Genomic DNA, 22,881 nt, shown 5'->3' with positions numbered 1-22,881 from the left:
GTGCTTCAATTATTCATGCCTCTTTTCCTTCATCTTGAGTGCCTAGAAATTACTGACCTTTTTACTCTCTGTATAGTTCACCTTTTTTTTTTTGGTCCGGTCGTGGGGCTTGAACTCTGGGCCTGGGCGCTGTCCCTCAGCTCTTCAGCTCAAGGCTAGCGCTCTACCACTTGAGCCACAGCGCCACTTCCGGCTTTTTTCTTTTTGCTTATGTGGTGCTGAGGAATCGAACCCAGGGCCTCAGGCTTGCAAGGCAAGCGCTCTACCACTGAGCCACCTTCCCAGCCCCTAGTTCACCTTTACTATAATGTCACACAGGTTTATCAGGCAGTATATAGCCTTTGTAGATTGACTTCTTTCACTTAAGCATTTAACTTTCCTCTATATCTTTTTTATGGTGTGATAGCACCTTTCTTTTTGCCACTAAATAATATTCCCTTCCTGGGTGCCAGTGGCTCATGCCTGTATTTCTTTTTTTATTTATTATTAATTTTTTATTGTAAAAATGTTGTATGGAGGGGTTACAGTTACATGAGTAGGGTAATGAGTACATTTCATAGTGAGCATTGTTACCTCCTCCTTTATTTTCCCCCTACCATCACTTCCCTCCCCACCTCCCCAACTCCTCCCGCCCCACCCCCACCCCTATGTTGTAAAATTCGTTTTCAATATAGTGTCCTGCACATCTCGTCGTCAGAATGGGTCAGCCTGCATCCTCATTTAAGCGTTCTGAAATATCCCTTCCCCTCCCCAAATTACAAAAATATACAAGGTGCAGAACACCAGCATCAAATCCAGTGAAAACAGGGGTTACACCACAGGGGAAGAACATACAATAGAGGCAAAAGAATCACATAGTGTATTGTAAGTACATTAAAAACTCTAGCAAGAAAGAGGAAAAAAATCTCATATGGTTGAATGTACATAGCCTTTGACCTACTCTGCTTGTCCTAGACATGTACTAGTAACTGCAAACAAGGGAAACCATGGGACCTATGTTTCTTTGGGCCTGGCTTACTTCACTTAATATGATTTTTTTCCAAGTCTTTCCATTTCCTAACAAAAGAGGCAATGTCATTTTTTTTCTGACAGAGGCATAGAATTCCATTGAATATATATACCACATTTTCTTGATCCATTCATCTACTGAGGGGCATATGGATTGGTTCCATATCTTTGCTTTGGTAAATAATGCTGCGATAAACATGGGAGTGTAAACTTGTTCAACCACTCTGGAAAGCAGTATGGAGGTTCCTCAAAAGACTACACATAGAGCTCCCTTATGACCCAGCAATCCCACTTTTGGGCATTTACCCAAAGGATCACAATCATGCCTGTATTTCTAACTATTGAAGAGGCTGGGATCTGAGAATCAAAGTTCAAAACCAGCCCAGGCAAGAAAGTCTATGAGACTCTTATCTCCAATTAACTACTAACAAAGTCAGAAGTGGAGCTGTGGCTCAAGTGGTATAGAGCACTAGCCTTGAGTAAAGAGCTTAGGGACATCACCCAGGCCTTGGGTTCAAACCCTAGGACTGGCACATACAATAAAATAGTAATATGCCCTTGGAATTCAATTGGAAGTACCTAGGTTTATTTATATTTGGCAATGCTTAATAAAGTTGCTGTTAGCATTCATGTGCAGATTTTTGTGTGGACATAAATTTTCAGTTCATTTGAGGAAATATCTAGAAGTATAATTTCCAGATCCTTATTCTTGGACTGTCTGTTGCAAGTGCTTTTTCCTCATTCTGTTTTCTTTCTTTCTCCTTTAGATAGAATAACCGGGGAAAAAGTCAAAAGAGTGCATATTCTTAATTTAAAAATTGAATTAATATAAAAATACAAATAAATATGAAATAATTCAAAACCCTCTTCATAGAAATAGCCATAATGCATTTATTATCTCTCATCTTAAATGCTATTGCGTGTTTCTCTTTCAATGATCATTTGCCAACTGGTGAATGAATTCATCCTTTCATTTCCACATGTCATTTTGCACCATCTTTTGTAGATGCTACACAGAAAAAACTTTTCTAATTTACTCAACCAATATTTATTGAGCATCTGTTAAGCTTCCGCTCATATGTTAAGTTCTAGGAATACAAATAAGGGAAATTATGAAGCTTATAGTTTAAAAAACCCTTCATGCTTCTTGTGTTTTGGTTTTTAGATTATACAAAACTTTATAACTATTCCTGAAAAGTTATTAAGGCAGGAAAAAGAGGTACCTGAAATTTTGTCTGATAAGAGACATATTTTTCTATCAACTGAAACATTTGGTTGAGAGTTTTGGTGTCACTCTGTGGTTAGTGATTTTTCTTAGACTATTATACTGTCTCTACTAGTGAGAGTTTCAAAGTCAGTGGTTAACAGTTACTATAACCCATATCTTACTGTGGCCCCTTCCTTGGAGGGCCTGTGTGAGTGTTAAAAATGTGTAAAAGCTGAAAACTCCTTGAAAATTGAATCAAGGGTGGGTCCTTCCTTGAGAAGTCTGTAAAAATCCATTTTGTGGCTCTGAATATCCATTGAAATGAGACTGAGGGTACCAAGGGTATACAGACACATTTCACAATATCACAAGGAGAGAGAAAAAAGCAAAACCCTTTGCTTTACACAATGTCTTTTCTCATCAGAATCTGTCAGATCTTATCCACTTATCCCATTGCTTTCTCAATTCACTCCTCTTTCTTCCTCCTGTATAGCACACACAAAGAGATGATCATAGCCAAAGAACGGAACCAAACATGAAGCCATCTTGTGTAACTGAGTGGAAGGTTTAGGCTTCCTTGCTGTTTTGCTATTCAAAGTTGGTGGCCAATTTTCCACTTATGCCACAGTTATTTCTGTAGTTTCCCCCAAATACACAAAATCGCTCTTCCTTTAAGATAATCACCTGGCCAATATCACAGCACTTGTGTAGTGCCACTTAAGATGCAATGTAGATTAGTTGTCAAGATTTTGTTTGCTGCAGGATGCTGGTGGCTCACACCTGTAATCCTACCTTTTTTCTGGCTGAGATCCAGAGAATCAAGGTTCAAGGCCAGCCCAGGCAGAAAACTATGCATGACTCCAAGTCCAAAAATAATCAGCAAATAAAACAGAACTGGAAACATGGCACAAGTAGTTGAAAGCCAGCTAATCAAGCAGACTGAGAAGGACCTGAGTTCAAATCTCAGTACCAGCAAAACATATTTTGTTTGAATTATTTCCAATAGCCAACAGAAGGTGGATGGTGTGCATTGTAATTCCACATGCTGGGCACATGACAACCAAGCCAATTAAATGTGACTCACTGAGTTCACAACCAATTGAAATTTCATTCAGGTATCATTTTGTGTGGATTCTTTCAATCTTGTATTTTGTCCAAGACTATTTAGATTTTCTTTCTTTTAATTAATTATAATCTATAATCCTTTCCCAAATTCTGATTTTCCATAAAGTTTATGCCAGAGCCTGGAATATGTATAGTGAACCACAATTTGCATTCTAGATAATAGTTGGGATCTGTTAACAACAGGGCTTATATAACTTGGTTTGGTATTCACTGAGAATCTACTGCATAGCATTTGCTAATCTGGTTCTCTCATTCAGATTGTATTTCTAGTTTAAATATGGCTAGTATTGACGTGAAGTCACAAAGTGAGGAAGACTTAGGACGAAGCTCTTATGGCCAAAGTCTTTGCAAACTAGAATGCAATCAAACATTTATTATGGAGTAAGATAGCATCAGGTAGAGGTATCTATGATAATAATTTTCAGACTTGGTAACCTTTAAAATGGTTCTAAAAGAGCAATTCAAGAAGGAAATCTTAGATAAAAGGAAAAGCAAGAGTAAGACATGACAACTTGCGATCGCCTATCCCTGCAAATAAATGAATATTAAAGAAGGTTTGTGAGGAAGCTGAATATTATACTATATCTAGTGGGGAACCATCAAAGGTTTTCTAAAGCAAAACATTACATGGACATGTGTTTTATTAAAACCATATGCGGAGCTAGATTTCTCTCTAAGAACAGTTACCCCTTGTAAACTGAGTTTTCACTCCTCATTTTAGTTCCCTTTTGATGTGTCGTCATATCATCCTAGCTATACAGATTTTTATATTCCTCAATATAAATACTAACTTTAATTTATCAAAAGGGAAAAAATACACTATACTATTTATTTGACAAAAGTCAAGTATGAGACCTGGTTTAGGAGTGTGTTTTCCTAGGTAGTTTATACCCAGACACTGTGTCCCAGTTTCCCCATAAGTTCCTGGATGGATTGTATGAGCTACAAGTATCTGCTGGCCCAATGACTGTAGCAGAAGCTCACAGAGGAACTTTCAACCCAGAACACAGCCCATAGCCACGAAGAACATTAGACTTCTGCAGTCCTTAGTGACATAGCTGACTACTTCATAGGTGGGGAAACATTTCCCAGTTGGGAAAGATATAAAGATGATCACATATCACTTGTTAACCTTGTTCATCTACTGACTTCATGTGTGGGAGGATCACCATAAGGGAATTGCTTTATTTTACTAGCAGCTATTTTTTTTCTCTCTCTCTCTCTTTTTTATTGTGAAAAAACTGTACAGAGAGGTTACAATTACATGGGCAAGATAATGAGTACATTTCTTATCAAGCATTGTAGCCTTCTCCTTTGTTTCCCCTTCCCATCCCTTCCAAGCCTCCCCACCACACCCAATCCTCCCCTCACCCCCCCCCCCACCAAAGTTCGTTTTTGACATGACAACTTGTACTTCTCATTGTTGCAACGGGTCCACCTGTATCCTTATTTAAACGACTTGTTTTTCCCCTTCCCCTCCAATTATACCGACATCAAATACAGTGAAAGCAGGGGTTATACTGTGGGGGAGGGACATACAAAGCAACAAAGAAATAATCATATAAATGCATTAGAAACAAATGCATGAAAGAAAAAAACATTTAAATACATATCTTAGGGTTCATTTTCCTAACATCACCTTGTCTGACCTTTTCTGCTTGACTCATACATATACTAACTATTGCAAATGAGGGAAACCATGGGTCCTATGTTTCTTTGGGCTTGGCTTACTTCACTTAATATAATTTTTTCCAAGTCTTTTCATTTCCTAACAAATGGGGCAATATCATTCTTTCTGATGGAGGCATAAAATTCCATTGTGTATAGATACCACATTTTCTTGATCCATTCATCTACTGAGGGGCATCTGGGTTGGTTCCATATCTTAGCTATAGTAAATAATGCTGCAATAAACATAGTCGTGCTGGTAGCTTTAGTGTGGTCTTGTTTGTGATCATTTGGGTAAATGCCCAAAAGTGGGACTGCTGGGTCAGAGGGGAGCTCTATGTGGAGTCTTTTGAGGAACCTCCATACTGTTTTCCAAAGTGGTTGAACAAGTTTACACTCCCACCAACAATGAAGTAAGGTTCCCTTCTGTCCACATCCCCTCCAGCATCTGTTGTTATTAGAGTTCTTGATTTTTGCCATTCTAACTGGGATGAGGTGGTATCTTAATGTTGTTTTGATTTGCATTTCTTTTATGGCTAGGGATGTTGAGCATTTCTTCATGTGTCTATTGGCCATCCTTCTTTCTTCTTCAGAGAAGTTTCTCTTTAAGTCTTTCGCCCACTTATTTATTGGGCAGTTGTTTCTTTGAGGATTTGTTGTTGGGGGATTTAATTTTTTGAGTTCCAAGTATATTTTAGATATGAGACCCTTGTCTGTTGTATGGCTAGTGAAGATCTTCTCCCAATCCGTGGGCTTTCTATTGATCTTGCTAGCTATGTCCTTTGCCATGCAGAAGCTCTGCAACTTCATGCAATCCCATTTGTCCAACCTTTCTTTGATTTGTTGTGTTTCTGGGTCTCTATTAAGAAAATTTCGGCCACTAGCAGCTTTTTTTTTAAAGAAATTAATTTTCTGTTTTAGTTGTTTCCATGGCATAGAGATAGAGACTAATAAGAAAGCTAAATCCATTGTGATCTGCAAACTTTTCCAAGAGATACTTTTTAAGTATCCAAATGGAGAGAGTTTACAAGGCTTTTTCCTTAGATGACCTATTTGAAGCACTTTTTATATGGGAGAACAAATATATATCTTGTAAACAAAGTCAATATAATCCAAACTAGTTAAAGAGAGGAGGCAACAATGCTTGATAAGAAATGTACTCATGGGACTGGGAAGGTGGCTCAGTGGTAGAGCGCTTGCCTTGCATGCCTGAGGCCCTGGGTTCGATTCCTCAGCACCACATAAGCAAAAAGAAAAAAGCCAGAAGTGGTGCTGTGGCTCAAGTGGTAGAGCGCTAGCCTTGAGCTGAAGAGCTGAGGGACAGCGCCCAGGCCCAGAGTTCAGGCCCCACAACCGGACCCCCCTCCCCCAAAAAAGAAATGTACTCGTTATCTTGCCCATGTAATTGTAATTCCTCTGTATGGTATTCTCACAATAATAATTCATTCATTCATTAATTTTTTTAAAAAAAGAAAATGATCTTTACAACTTCAGGGTGTAGGGGAGGGAGGAATTGGGGAGGTGGGAGGGAAGGGATGGTAGGGGAAAAACAAAGGAGAAGGCAACAATGCTTGATAAGAAATGTACCCATTACCTTACTCGTGTAATTGTAACCCCTCTGTACAGTATTTTTACAATAAACAACATAAAAAAGAAAAAAAGAAAAAATTGTGATTTAAATGATGAAATCAGTAAGTTAGTAGTATATACATTTAGTTCACTAGTATTGAGCAATTTCCTTTAACTGATCTAAACAAATCACTTCAAAGATATCCATTTTAAGTCACCAAGGAGAAGTACATTATTTGAGAGAAATGTTGATTTTTCTCACTAACTATAGTGTCCTTTAGTCTTTACTTTCTATGGAGGCAATAGATTTTTTTCCACTAACTCCTATCTCTTCATTAAATAGTCCCTTTCAAGGATTAAAACTCAGAGAGAAGGATAGTAGATATTGTCCTTTGGTAGTCTAATACCATAATCTTCAGATTGGCCATTGGTTGAGAGTATCATAATCTCACACCCAGCTGGCTCAGTGAGCTCAATGAAGAATAAATAGGTACAGGTAGCAAGAGCTATGATGATACCTGAAGCATAACAATGTATATACCAATGACCTGAAGAACCTGCTCATTTTTTTTTATCATTTTATCTGGCAATCTCTGCCTCAGTAGACAGATAAGTGTGTGTGTGTATGTGTGTGTGCGTGCGTGTGCGCATGCGCATGCATGTTAGCGTGCTAAAAAACCAAAACTTCCTTGTACAACTCGCATCACATCTGTCAGGATTTATATTTAAAAATTATCTCTGGCCAGGCTATGGTGACTCACACCTGTAATCCTAGCTACTCAGGTGGCTGAGAGAATGTCCGTGAAACTCTTATTTCCAATTAAACCAGAAAGCCAGAAGTGGTGCTGTGACTCAAGTGGTTGAATGATGCTAGCCTTGAGCTGAAGAGCTTAGGGACAGCACCCAGGCCCAGAGTTGAAGATCCATAACTGACATATATATATATATATATATATATATATATATGTATATATATATATATATATATATAAAATTAGCTTTCTGTAAGTAAGCATGCCATTAATTTAACTTTTTATATAAACAATATTGTCTTCCCAGAGATGTAGAGAAAGAGATAGAAAGAGGCAGAGGTTTCCATGGAAACGTGTCAGGTGAGAGTAACAGGCATGGAAAAGAGAACTACTTGGATATGATTAAAACAGTTTCAATGAAAAGGTACAGAACATTCCCCATAACTCAATGTCTTTCCTGTTCTTCTCCCAGTCAAACACCCATGCACAAAAATGACAGCCATTGCTGTAGATTCCTTTTGGCTATCTTGAACTTCATGTGAATAAACCTTTACAGGATAAACTTCTGAGATTAGGTTAATTTGACTCTAGATTATCAGATTTATCCTCTGAGCTAATCAAGTGGTGATGGTGATGAAAAATGTGTCAGTTTGTGTCAGAAAAATGAGATAGTTTGGTACAAGAATTGACATATAATGAGTGAATAAATAGGAACTGTGTGCAAGAGTAAAAAATAACAGGGAGTTAGCCATTTAGCTTGGATTATTACATGGATGTTGAAGCATAATGAAGATTAGATTTGGGAAAGGAGATGGGGTAAAAAGAGGAGTTTTTATATATTCTACAAGATATGCACTGGGAAACTAATGGAAAATAACTCAAATTAACATGACTATATATTTTCTCATCTCCTCTACAAGACTGAACTTGAGTATATTTTTTGTTTCTTCTTTGTTTGTTTTTTGGGGGGGTCTCGTTGTGGGGCCTGAACTCTGGGCCTGGGTGCTGTCCCTCAGCTCTTCAGCTCAAGGTTAGCGCTCTACCACTTGAGCCACAGCGCCACTTCCGGCTTTTTTCTTTTTGCTTATGTGGTGCTGAGGAATCGAACCCAGGGCCTCAGGCATGCAAGGCAAGTGCTCTACCACTGAACCACCTTCCCCTGTTTCTTCTTTTATTGAAAATTTTGTAAAGATGCTGTACAGAGAGGGGTTACAGTTACATGAGTAAGGTAATAAGTACATTTCATGTCGAACATTGTTACCTCCTCCTTTGTTTTTTCATACTATCCTTTTCCTCCCCCTTCCTCTCCCCCTTCCCCCCCAAAGTTGTAAAGTTCATTTCCAGCATAGTGTCTTGTGAGCATCATTGTTGCAACGCGTTATCCTGTGTCCTTGTTTCAGAATTTTGTTATTTTTCTTCCACTCCCCAAATTAGATAAATGTATATGCAAGGTGCAGGGCACCAAAATCAAATACAGTGACAACAGGGATATACCATAGGAGGAAGAGCATACAAAAGAAACAAAGAAAAATCACATAGTACGTTAAAAAAAACAACAACAAAGAAAAACCACTTGTGTCCATATCTTGGGGTTCATTTTGCTTAGCATCATCTTATATAGTCATATGTACATAGCTTTTGAGCTGTTCTGCACATCTGGTAAGATTATCCTAGATATCTACTAATTATTGCAAATAAGGGAAACCATGGGACCTATATTTCTTTGGGTCTGGCTCACTTCACTTAATATGATTTTTTTCCAAATCTTTCCATTTCCTAACAAATGTGAGTATCTATCTATCTATCTATCTATCTAGCATTTTCTTGACCCATTCATCTAGTGAGGGGTATCTGGTTGGCTCCATATCTTAGCTATGGGTTCTATTTTCATTCTCAGTGCTTTACACTGAGAGCCCAGCACATAGCAAGGGCTTTGTGTGTTTACTTTTAATAAATGAAAAGTGGACTATTGTTTTATTGCAATGCTACCCTTAACTGTTGGAACAAACATCACATTATTGCAAATGCACTTTAATCAGGATCCACAAGAGCTACTTACATTATGACTTTTTTCTTGCTGAAGTTGGTCATTTGTAAGGATGGAAGGAATAGGCTCTGCAAAGGAGTGTATTTAGAACCAAACATCCATGTGAGAGAAGATAGTTTAGATGGGACTAGAAGCAGGAAGAGCTGAAGAAGTCTGTTAGAGGAAGAAAAGAGACACTGAGCATTTGCAGTGTGAGGAAATATACTAACTCTGAAGAGGAAAAAAGAACCAGCCTTCACCTTGGGAAGGAAAGTGATCTTTCTGAACCTACACCAACTCCCCAGGAACTGAGTAAGTCAAGACTCTTTGACTAAAGGACTCTTTGACTCTTTGGACTAAAGGAATACAGAAGATTTTGAAGTTCCTCACACACGAAGATACAGAACAGTGACAGAGTGGAGATTCACTTAGAAATCACATAGGAGGACTTGTGCCACTTTGTAACTGCCTGCTCTGCTTTCATGAGAAAGTTACAGTCAGACTGAAAGAGATGTAGATCGAGGTCTAACATTGTATCATATTTTAGAACAATATTAGAGCAAAGTACAACACTTTAAAAATGTATACACAGTATTATTCTCAAATCTTGGATGGACAGCTCAGTGGTCAAGGTACAGAATATTCTCTATGCTCAAAAATCTCTCCACGCTTTTTCCTAGTCTCTACCACTCACAAAGATGATGACCATTGTGACTTACACTGCTGTAGATTTCTTTTGGCAGTCTTGGACTTCATATGAATGAAATTTTACAGAATGATTTTCTGAGATTGGATTATTTCTTTTCTCCATTATAAGATTTATCTAAATGATATGTGCGTTGATATTTTGCTCTTTTTAAAAATCAGTTATAGCTTAGTAAAGCTTAGTTAAAGCTTAGTTATAGCTTAGTAAAATACAATACAATTTATCCATTCTCATGTGAGTGGAAACAGTTTTTGCCTAAGTAATGTACAAGCTATTGTATATTATTTATAATATATAGCTTTTGCATATTATAATCAAAACTTGTAAGTATTCTCATTCATATCTTTGAGTAGGTATAAGCATTTTTTTGAATGGATTCCTGAAAGTAGAATGGTTTGGGTTTAGCAGAGGATACCACCCAACTTCTTTCTGTGATCTTTTCTTTCTTTCTTTCTTTTTTTTTTTTTTTTTTTTTTTTTTGGTCAGTCCTGGGGCTTGAACTCTGGTCTTGGGCGCTGTCCCTCAGCTCTTCAGCTCAAGGCGAGTGCTCTACCGCTTGAGCCACAGCGCCACTTCTGGTTTTCTAGTGGTTTATTGGAGATAAGAGTCTCACAGACTTTCCTGCCTGGGCTGGCTTTGAACCGCCATCCTCAGATCTCAGCCTCCTGAGTAGCTAGGATTACAGGCGTGAGCCACTGGCACTCAGCTTCCCACCACCCAACTTCTTATACTGCCACAAAAGGCATTGTGAGTTCAGTGGCTCTACTTCCTTGCCAACTCAGGTTGTCAGTCTTTATTCAGTTTGGTCATCTTAGTGTGTATGTAGTGCTATTTCATTGTAATATTAATTTCCTTTCTCCGATGGCTAAGCAGGTTGAGAATATTATGTTAAGTGGATACTTTGATATCCTCCTTTCTAAGTGTTTGTTGAAGTTTTTTCCCCATTTAAAAATTGCTTTGTCTGACTTTGTTTTATTGATTTGTAGTCTTTTATATATTCAGGATGAGTCCTTTCTTGATACATGTACCATAAATATTTTCTTCTACAGGGGGACTCTCATTTCATCCTTCCAAAAATGATGATGAACAAAAGCTCTTAGTTTTAATAAGGTATAATTTTTTTTGCCAGTCCTGGAGCTTCAACTCAGGGCCTGGGCACTATAATTGAGCTTCTCTTTTTCAAGGCTAGCAATCTACCACTTGAGCCACAGCACCATTTTCCATTTATGTGATATTGAGGAATCAAACTCCGGGCTTCATTCATGCTAGGCAAACACTCTACCACTAAGCCCCATTCTGAGCCCAGATACAATTTTTTAAAATATATCTTTATTGTAAAGGTGATGAACAGGGGAGTTACAGTAAGGTAAGGTAATGAGTACATTTCCTTTTAAACACTGTTACCCCATCTTTAAAATCTTTGCTTGTTCCGATCAGAAAGACAATCTTCTAAGTTTCCTTTTGAGACCTTTAGTATGTTAACTTTCAAGAGTTTTATCTTTGGAATTGACTTTTGTGTCTGGTACATGATGAGAAGTCAAGGAAGAATTTTCCATATAAATAAGGCAGGTGACCCTGAACCCTATGTTGAAATAACCATTCCTTTGTCCAGTGCATTGCAACAGTATTTTTTTTATGAATCAGGTGACTTGTATTTATGTGGCTCTATGTTAATCTGTCTTTCCTTGTACCTATACAACTAATTTATAGAATTATAATATGATAATTGAAAGTCCATACATTTTGTTCTGTTTCTTTAGGATAGTCTTGAATTTTCTTTATGCTTGGAACATTCATTTAATTGTTAGGAATTTTTTTTATCATTTTCTACAAATCTATTGAGATTTTTATTGGAATTACAGCGAATGATCTGTACATTATTTTAGAAAAAATGATATCTTAATGATGCTATCTTCCAATCTGTGAACATGAAACATCTTTCTATTTACCCTGACCTTTCATTTCAGCAATGTTTTACAGTGTTAAATTATGTTTTTGCATCTTATGGATGTACCATAATTTAACCAGTCTAAAATGGGCAATTCTACTTCCAATTCTTACTCTATTACATCTTCATAAGCATAATGAATGATATCACATGAATCATAAATTATCATTTTAAAGGGCTATAATAAATCATACCTAAATCACTTTGATCTTTCCTATTTCTTAAATTTCTAGGGAATGATACTGCATAAACAGACTTTGTAGCTTTTCCAAGCCTTTACCAATATGATCTCTAGGAAATGCTTCCTTTCATCACCTCTGCTATGAATTAAACTTACCTTCTCATTGTTCGTTTTGTGAACCAAACAACTTGTCAGTAAATGAAATATATCATCATTAAAAATTAGTCTCTGTCCATTATAAAGACAGAAACTATATCTTATAGACAATAGATTTAACTTGTGAATGACTTTGGTTTGAGCTCTTCTTTCAAAGATAGGCAAGTCTCATAAGTTATTGAGCCAGCAAACTTCATGCTTCCTGAGCCAGGCTGAGGGATTATTTTTGAATTTTTTATGTTTGCTGATACAGCTTACTAACACACTTACTGGCTTTCAAACAACTTGTTTCAAAGGGGGGATATATAGATAGATGTCTCTATATAGAGATACAGAGATACAGAGATATATCTTCAACAATGTTTATTAAACATAGATATGCAACATTACTTAATCCTATCTTTAACTGATAGCAACTGTAATTATTATAGTGTATTTCCTACCAATATTAACTTACTTTAAACATTAATATTGTTTTATGATTTCCTTTCCTAATCCTAATATATTCACTTATAGTAAACATCTTCCATAAGATTAAGTATTTTTCAGTGTTATTTTCATTTACCTATTAACTGAACACTTAACTGTTTTGCACCAATAGTAACAGGTGTTGCATAAAAACCTATTGTTAAACTTTCATTCACATTTATGATTATTTTGCTAGGACAATGAGTTTCTATCCCATGCATCAAAATCACTTGGAGTGGTATCGTTTCTAATACTCACTAGTGATGAGTCTAAACTAGTATATTAGTGAGGACAATACTAACTACTGTGCTGTCAACAAAATTTTATTTACTGTGCCATTTAACAGTCTAATGCTTAATATTCTGGTAGGTGAGTGGGTGGCTTTCCTTCTCACAGTAATTTGGGAATCTAAGTTCCTCCCAGTAGACCTCTGGTCTTTTGTTAGGGACTGGAAGCCTCTACAGACAGAGAAAGAACTTAAAGTCACAGCTCCCTCTTACGTGCCTTGGCTTAGACATGATGCATTATATCTGCATCTCCTCAGCAGGAGCTAGTATACTTGCTTCGTCTGCCACATAAGTGGTGCAGGAAGCAAAACCCTGGCTAGGCTTCCCACACCTGTTTTCCAAGAGAAAACTGGAATTTTGGTGTACAGTTAAGTTTGCTCACCACTTTTAGTAAAAGCAATTTGGAAAGTCATTTGAAGTATCCAAGTTTAATGTGATAGAGCAATCAATTTCAAAATATGGGATTACAGAGGTGGCCAGCATAATAACAAAACTGTGAAAATGATCTAGAAGTATGTCTTTTCATCCTACATACAGTGCTACGAAAACATTAACATTCTAATAACTATTATACTGGAACTGACTTTAGTCTGTGCCATTCTTTTATGATAATCTTAAATAAGCCTCTTTATTTTTTTTACTACTTTATGGTGGTCTTGTGGTTTGAATGTGACAGGCATACTTCTAGTCGCTCACATCTCTCTTAACTGAAGATGTGATTCATTCTATCACCATGGAAAGATGACTATGTTATTGAGTGATCAAAACACTGAACACCAGGTCTAGTGATGGTCCACAGACATGGGGGAGGAAGTAAAAGATGGGGTTCTCACCAACCATTGGCTTTCTTATTACTTTAACTCTTAAAAATTAAGCTCAAATGGCCTATGTATGTTTTTAAATCCAGATTCACAGACTTCCTTCCAAGAATTTCCAGGATATAGCCCAGAAATCTGTAATTCATAAGAGTTTCACTAGTGATTCTGATAAATATATAAAAGGTGAAACACGTCCCGGGGATAAATTTCTAAGCAGTGGAATTACTATGTCAAGGGATGTGAAAAATGTGAAGGTGTTTGATAAGTATTGCCAAATTGTCTTCTAGTAATGCACCAGTTTATTTTCCCACCAGCATGTGTAAAAGCTCATCCCCTCATCAGCATCCAGGAGTAGATAGTGTTTTAATCTTGGCCATTTTTATAAATGAAAAATGATATGTCTGATTTACGCAGACAGAACTGATAGTTTGTTGCTTTGGTTCTCTTTGATGACAGGCTCTGTCCCATCTTTCTTTCTTCTTGAACTATGTAGGTAGATTCATCTTCTGTTAGGAGTGTAGATCCTGCAGTCCCACTTGCAATTCTTTTTTTTTTTTAAATTTTTATGTCATCTTTTTATTTATTTTTTTAAAACTAATTTTTTATTGTGAAAATATTGTACAGAGGGGTTACAATTACATGGGCAAGATAATGAGTACATTTCTTATCAAGCATGTTGCCTCCTCCTTTGTTTCCCCTTCCCATCCCCCCCATTCCCCCCTAGGCTCCCTCCCCTTACCCCCCACCCCCGCCAAAGTTGTAAAGTTCGTTTTTCAACATAACGACTTGTACATCTCATTGTTGTAATGGGTCCACCTGTATCCCTACTTAGATGATTTGTTTTTTCCCTTCCCCTTCCCCAATTATACCAACATCAAATACAGTGAAAGCAGGGGTTATACCGTGGGGGAGGAATATACAAAGCAACAAAGAAATCATCAATTGCATGAAAGCAAAAACACTTGAATACTTATCTTGAGGTTCATTTCACCTAACATAAACTTATCTGACCTTTTCTGCTTGTCTCAGACATATACTAGTTATTGCAAATAAGGGAAACCATGGGACCTATGTTTCTTTGGGCCTGGCTTACTTCATTTAATAGAATTTTTTCCAAGTCTTTCCATTTCCTAACAAATGAGGCAATGTCATTCTTTCTGATGGAGGCATTGAATTCTATTGTGTATATAAACCACATTTTCTTGATCCATTCATCTACTGAGGGGTATCTGGGTTGGTTCCATATCTTAGCTATGGTAAATAATGCTGCAATAAACATAGTTGTGCTGGCAGCTTTAGTATGGCCTTGTTTGTGATCATTCGGGTAAGTGCCCAAAAGTGGGATTGCTGGGTCATAGGGGAACTCTATGTGTAGTCTTTTGAGGAACCTCCATACTGCTTTCCAGAGTGGTTGAACAAGTTTACACTCCTACCAACAATGCAGTAAGGTTCCCTTCTGTTCACATCCCCTCCAGCATTTGTTGTTATTAGAGTTCTTGATTATAGCCATTCTAACTGGGGTGAGGTGTTATCTCAATGTTGTTTTGATTTGCATTTCTTTTACGGCTAGAGAGGTTGAGCATTTCTTCATGTGTCTATTGGCCATCCTTCTTTCCTCTTCAGAGAAGTTTCTCTTTAAGTCTTTAGCCCACTTATTTATTGGACTGTTGTTTCTTTGAGGATTTGTTGTTGGGGGATTTAATTTTTTGAGTTCCAGGTATATTTTAGATATGAGACCCTTGTCTGTTGTATGGCTAGTGAAGATCTGCTCCCAATCTGTGGGCTTTCTATTGATCTTTCTAGATTAAGTTTTTGTTGTGAAAATACTGTACAGATGAGTTACAGTTACATGAGCAAGGTAATGAGTACATTTCTTATCCAGCATTGTTGCCTCCTCCTTTGTTTTTCCCCTACCATCCCTTCCCTCCCACCTCCTCAGATACCCCTTGCCTCCCCCCCCCACCTAAATTGTAAAGTTCTTTTTTCAACATAGCATCTTGTACATCTCATTGTTGCAATGGGTCCACCTGTATCCCTATTTAAACAATTTTTTCCCTTCCCCTCCCCAAATTATACCAACATCAAATACAGTGAAAACAGGGGTTATATCATGGGGGAGGGACATACAAAGCAACAAAAAAATCACATGGTACCTTATAAATACGTTAGAAACAATAGCAAGGAAGAAAAAAACCACTTGTGTCCCTAAACTTGTTCAGCCACTTTGGAAAGTAGTATGGAGGTTCCTCAAAAGACTCCACATAGAGCTCCCCTCTGACCCAGCAATCCCACTTTTGGGTATTTACCCAAATGATCACAAACAAGACTATACTAAAGCTACCAGCACAACTATGCAGCATTATTTACCATAACTAAGATACGGAACTAACCCAGATGACCCTCAATACATGAATGGATCAAGAAAATGTGGTATCTATACACAATGGAATTCCATGCCTCCATCAGAAAGAATGACATTGCCCCATTTGTTAGGAAATGGAAAGACTTGGAAAAAATTCTATTAAGTGAAGTAAGCCAGGCCCAAAGAAACATAGGTCTCATGGTTTCCCTTATTTGCAATGACTAGTATATGTCTGGGACGAGAAGAAAAGCCCACTTGCAATTCTGTTGGAGCAGGTGGAAGGTAAGGTTGAGAAATGTGGGTAGGATCTAGGGTGGTTATAAAGCAGAGATGTATCTGAGGCAAGCCCACCAGAATTCAAATGAGTCATGGTAGATTTTGGATAGGGTATTTTGTATTCCTAGAATAAGCTCTTGCTCATTTCTTGTGATGCCCTCTGTGCAGGACATGTTCCCCCTTCCTCCCACCACCCGCCCACCTGCAGCCCACATCCTGCTCTGTGTGCCATTAAAATCCACATCCATCACTCCCTCCCCTGCTCTCTTACAGCCCTTCCTGTCCAAACAACTCACCCTCAGACTTGATCGCATGCTGCAATTGAGAATCAATGTACAGTAATAAAGATACAGTCTAATGAAGGTTGTAGAAGTATTAGTTTAGGATAAGAAAAAAGCCTGAGGATAGCCTGGAAAAAGAATCCTGTAATGAACTGTACCTGTGCTGCCACTAAATTAAAAGCAATGGCAACTCTTCAGAAGGTGAAATTTGAAGACAGAGCAACTTTAAAGAACTACAAACTAAGCTAGGCACCAGTGGCTCATGCCTCCTGTAATCCTAGCTACTCAGGAGGCTGGAACTGAGGATCATAGTTCAAAGTCAGCAGGAGCAGTAAAGCAAAGCCCGTGAGACTCTCTCTTCAATTAACCACCAAAAAGCCAGAAATGACACTATGACTCAAGTGGCAGACAACTAGACTTGAGCAAAAATAATCAGGGACAGTGCCCAGGTCTTGCTTTCAAACCTCAGAACTGGCACATGCACATACATGTGCATACGCATGCATGCACAAGCACACACACACAATTAGAAACTAATGTTTCTTGGCTGACATAAGACTATATCTATTCTCTCTCTCCTCTCATTCTCTCTCTCTCTCTCTCTCTCTCTCTCTCTCTCTCTCTCTCTCTCTCTCTCTCTCTCTCTCTCTCTCTCTCTCTCTCTCTCTCTCTCTCTCTCTCTCTCTCTCTCTCTCTCTCTCTGCCTTTTTTTTTTGCCTGTCCTGGTTCTTAAACTCAGGGCCTAGGCGCTGTCCCTGAGCCTCTTTGTGCTCAAGGCTGTGCTCTACCACTTTAGACACAGTGCCACCTCTGGCTTTTTCTAGGTAGTTTATTGTAGATAAGAGCCTTATGGAATTTTCTGCCCAGACTGGCTTCCAACTGTGATCCTCAGATCTCGGCCTCCTAAGTAATTAGGATTACAAGTATAAGGCATCAGCACCTAGCTACATATATATTTTGTTTCCAAACTTGAAAAGCTTAAAAAGCCTTTAAACCACATATGGTTGGGTGGGGACTGGGCAGCTTGGGTGATTCCTATGATAACACAAGTTTGGGGAAGATCATCAATTAGGGTTCTCAAATTTTCTAATTATTTGAATCTCTAGAGACACTTTGAATAGCCAGCCATCTTAGGTACAATTCTACAGATTCTGTTTCAACTGGGAACTTGCAAAAAAAAAAAAACTAAACTCTATACAGAATTACAATGTAAAGCCAAGACTGAGACCCATTGCATTGCAAAACAACCATGTGTAGATTTTACATATAGAACATTAATCTTGGCCTCTCCAAAGCAAGGTATGTTTGAGTTGCCTTTCTAGTGGAAGTGATAGATTTCTAGACTCATTTAACTGTCTGCCTCATCCCCTTTGGTCATCTCTAAGAAGTTGGAGTGAATTTACTTTCAGTCATTCACTCATCCTACAAATGTGTTCTGAGGAAGTTCTTCGCAAAGACTACTGATGTTGAGAATGCAAGAGGCAGCAAGCAACAACTACTCTGTAGGTGGAGATCAGGATGTTAATAGTTCGAGACCAGTCAAGGCAAAAGTTACTGAGACCTCCATCTCAACAAACAAACTGAGCATAATGTATTATGTCTGTAACAGAGCTATGCAGGAGGCATAAGTAAGAGGATTATGGTCTGAGGTGAACCTTACACCAAAAAAATGTGATGCCTTATTTGAAAAAAATTACTAAAAACAAAAAAGTGCTGGAAGCATTAGCTCAGTTGGCAGAGCATCTGCCTAGCAAGCATGAGGCCCTTAATTCAGACCCCAGGACAGACAAAAGGTCACAAACAAAGGTATCAGTTGTCTGCCCTCAGGATGATTTATAATCTGTTCAAGAGGAAAGAAATTAAACAATGCAATAATCTCTTTAAAATGTTCTGAATCTATAAGGCTGTTTTTCATAGATCTACACTGATTTTTTTTTTGCCAGTCCTGGGGCTTCAACTCAGGGCCTGGACATTGTCCTTGAGCTTCTTTTGCTCAAGACCAACACTTGACCACTTGAGCCACAGTGCCACTTCTGGCTTTTTCTGTTTATTTGGTACTGAGGAATTGAGTGAGGACTTCATGCATGCTAGGCAAGCACCCTACCACTAAGCCACTTTCCCAGCCCTACGCTGATTTTTAGAAGCAGATTATTTTTTAGGTTACTTGGTTATTTCTTTATAACTTGAAATAACATTAATAATTTTTTCCTTAGGCCCTTCTTTTAATTAACTTATTTATTTATTTATTTATTTATTTATTTATTTATTTATTTATTTATTTATTTATTTAGTGTCTATTCTGGGGCTTCAATTCAGGGCCTGACTGGTATCCCTGAGCTTTTCTGCTCAAAGTTAACACTCTACTAGTTGAGTCATACAGCTCCACTTCTGGATTTTTGGTGATTAATTGGAGATAGGAGTCTCACAGACATTCCTGGTCAGGCTGGTTTTGAACTGAGATTCTAAGATCTCAGCCTCCTGAGCAGCCAGTGTTGGGCTAAATTGGGCTCTTATCTGTTATAACTGAACTGATTCTTCTTTAGCTAAACTTTAGCTTGCAAAATCATTGCACAGCAACAAGACCAGTTGAGGGAATGCTTGAGTCTGCACTGGAATGTAGCGAGTGACAAGATCCTACATATAGGAAAGCTGGTAGCACATTGCAGGTCTAAAAGTGAGGCACCAATGAAACATTTCACTCTTGTCAGCACCAGTGGCCCAAAGAGTACATGAGAACTTTCCTTCACATCATCAGTGGAAGAAGTGGCATGTGACATGAACTGTTATAATCCTTATCAAAATGTCAATAGTCAAAGGTAGAGTTCATAATATGCAAGAGAATTTTTTTTCTTATTAGAAACATAGAACCCATGGTTTCTACCAAAAGTGCATTTAACTTGCTCCTTCAGGTTATTAAATACTGCTATATAAGCAGTATGGTCTTATCTGAACTTTACAAATATGTCTGCTTGAATAGTCAAGAAAAAACATTGTATTTAAAACCAGTACATTTTTACCCCCCCCCCCAAATTGATGAGTGTGATAACTGTAATCTTGGTATAGCATACAGAACAAGACACACAATTTCTCCAGGATTTCTTTACTTTGTGCATTGGTAGAAAGTGAATCCTCCTGAGGACAGATGTCATTAAGCTGCCTGGACTCCAAAGTATCAAGTGCTACCTGCAGTCTGCGCTGGAAATAGGGAGCTATGAGCTACTTTAATTTTGCTCCAATGGTAGCAGAATTCTGTTTAGCTGTGTACACGTAAATAATGGCCAGATAAGGCACCACAGAAATAGCTCATATACTTTTGGGGGAATCTGATAAGATAGCATCACAACCAAAATTTATAAAACAGCAGAGCTCAGCAAAGTACTAAAGCATGGCTGACAGTTCATGTCATGCACAAGTGAGCCAGGCAGAGAGACAGACGGGTGAGGAAATTCATCCTGCACCTCTCTTAAAAAGCTGGAGTCCTGATCCAATGCCAGACTGTCTGGGTGGCTTCATTGTAAGGTCAACAATCTGCCTAGGTTCTCTCTAATTAATCTCCTAACTACTATGAGTCCTGGCCCTTGCTCAGCAGACACATACCCCATTTCCTGAACACATTAATTGATGTTGTCTTTGAGCTGGATAGATAGAAGGGATACAGAATGGAGATTTTAGAGTGGAAATTATTCCAGAGGCTGTTGAAGTCTCATTAGGATTATCTTGTACACAACTTCAGTTGTTCACAAGCACAGCTGTGTTAACAGGCCAGGAGCAGGAGAATGGGTTGCTTTTTGCTTCAGTGGGAAAAGAGATTGTTGTGAGAGTAATTTAAAACATTCTTATTTGAACAAGGGGGAAAGCATGCAAATAGAAAGGAGACTTTCCTTAGTTTGGAATGAACTTTTGTCAAATTGGCTTTAAGAAAATACATTTTCTGTCACCTTTCCCAAAGTGATGACGAAAGCTAGATGTAACACGGATGAAACCTAACTTCTCCAGCAGATCAAATCACTCCCACGTTGAAGCTATCCCTAGACACCTACAAAGGACAATTTTCTTCTCTGAGGTTGGAGCTCTTGTTTCATTCATGCCACTGAAATAGCAGCATTCATGGCTTTTTACACGTCGATCTTGTCTATTAGCTTGTGAGGTTTGGAGAGGGAACAGCCAAGAATCACTTTGACAAATGGGTTTTTGGTGAACTGATTCTGCATGAATCAGTGTAAACATAGAATTTCTTTCAACTCAGGATCCTCAATAGTAAGCTCAGGATCTAGTGTATAAATTTTAGAATTGAAAAACAGAGAAGTGAGATCCCCCCCCATCTCCAAAAGTAATATGTAGAAAGAATCAAGTACAGAATATAAAAAGAAATCAACACTTTATTTTTGGCAGTACCGGGGTTTGAACTCAGGGCCTTATATTTACTAGCCATATTTACTAGCATTTTACTCGTACTATATTTTGCTGACTATTTTAGAGATGGGAGACTAGAGAAGTTTTCTTCCCAGGCTGATCTAAAATCTCTAACTGCTGGAGCTCAGCCTACTGAATAGCTAGAGTTACAGGTGCATGAACTACCACTACTGCACAAAACTTTTTCTTCATATTGGGGATTGAACTCAGGGCCTCATCAAGTGAAACTTTTTTTTTTGGCAGTATAGTAGGTTTGAACTAATGGTCTTGAATTTGGTTAGCAGGCAGTCTACCACTAAACCATGCCTCCCACAACTGATAAATATTTTTGATTGCACAAATTAATTAGTTCTGAAAATAAACAATGATAATAGCATTAATGAAAACACACAAATAAAAGCCAAGGAATTTTTGTCAGTGACAGGGGGAATACATCTCCTCATCTTCTCAATCAAACTAGCTAACTTACATAGACAGAGAGCTCTTGTCTTCTTCCAGTCTTACATTTGTCATTTCCCCTATGACCCATACAACACTAGTCTTATGGGGAGGAAAGCCCTAGGGCTTTGTAGACAAAAGTGCCATCATGCACGGTAAGATGTGATATGATGTAGTTCCCACTGGAACTGACTTCATACTTTTAATAAATAATCAGCTGAAAAATAGAGTGGAAAGCACAGTTATGTAACTGAAAGTGATGACTTCCTGTTAAACTTTATGGGGGAGGTGAGAAGAGAACAGTAAGAGAGAAACTGTATTTAAATATTTCATTTTTTGAGATTTCATTTCTTTTGCTTTCACCATTATTCCAAACTGCATTGTGTGGACCATATTTCCTGTTTCTTATTCTGAATGCAGAAGAATCTTAGAAAAGTAACATTTTAGATACAGAAAGGGCCTTATAAATAATTGTTTATAATCACTTTAATGTAGGCAACAAGTAGCCATTAAAAGTAATTTTGGGGGAAGATCTTTCTTTTGATATGTGGTCTTATTACCATGACTTTGCTGAGACTTCAGACTATACAGTTTATGTCTTGTTCAATTTTAAAAACTGTCTTAAATACTGAAGTCAACAATAGTTAAGGCTTGAGTTTTTCATTATTCTCCCTGATTCCCTATCACTCTCACAGTTCACTTTGATAAAGTCTAAAAGGTACCTAAATTACAAAACAATTGTAGCTCACACCAAATTTTTATAACAGCCACTTCCTGCATATCACACCTTGCTCAGACCACAGCTTTCTTCAGAAATAATGTATTTTAAACATCAGATCTGATTAGATATAAACTCTAGGGGAACCTCATGTTTGTGGTGAATTAGTAGAAGGGGGAGGAATATAAAAAATGACACACAAGAAAACATTTTCTCTATATAATCCACTTTCTCTATTGTGCAAACTACTAGCATTTATGTAACATTTTCTGCTGCTCTTGGGAGAATTACTATGGAAAAGGAAATTTCATTATTTACCTTTATACTATTTCTCTTGACTGCTTACTGAAACTTCAATGTGAAACATTCTCTATAATTTACCTTTAACCTATTTAATCTCTCTTCCACATTGCATCTGAAAAGCAAACTTGGGCCTACTGTTGCCTAGTTGTCTTCTTACATCTTGAAAGGCAA

General features: G+C 37.8%; 1 protein-coding gene across 4 annotated transcripts in view; it reads left to right on the top strand.

Annotated features, from left to right (window-relative positions):
* The window catches only part of Stat4 (signal transducer and activator of transcription 4), a 122,338-nt gene that overhangs the window by 26,931 nt on the left and 72,526 nt on the right, over positions 1 to 22,881 (top strand). The window lies entirely within an intron of this gene.

Source organism: Dipodomys merriami, unplaced genomic scaffold (genome assembly GCF_024711535.1).
Source record: "Dipodomys merriami isolate MVZ:Mamm:240054 unplaced genomic scaffold, mDipMer1.0.p SCAF_49, whole genome shotgun sequence".
In the NCBI taxonomy this organism is placed as follows: Eukaryota; Metazoa; Chordata; class Mammalia; order Rodentia; family Heteromyidae; genus Dipodomys; species Dipodomys merriami.
The sequence above is the reverse complement of the archived record's forward strand: the minus strand, read 5'-3'. Positions and strand labels throughout refer to the sequence as shown.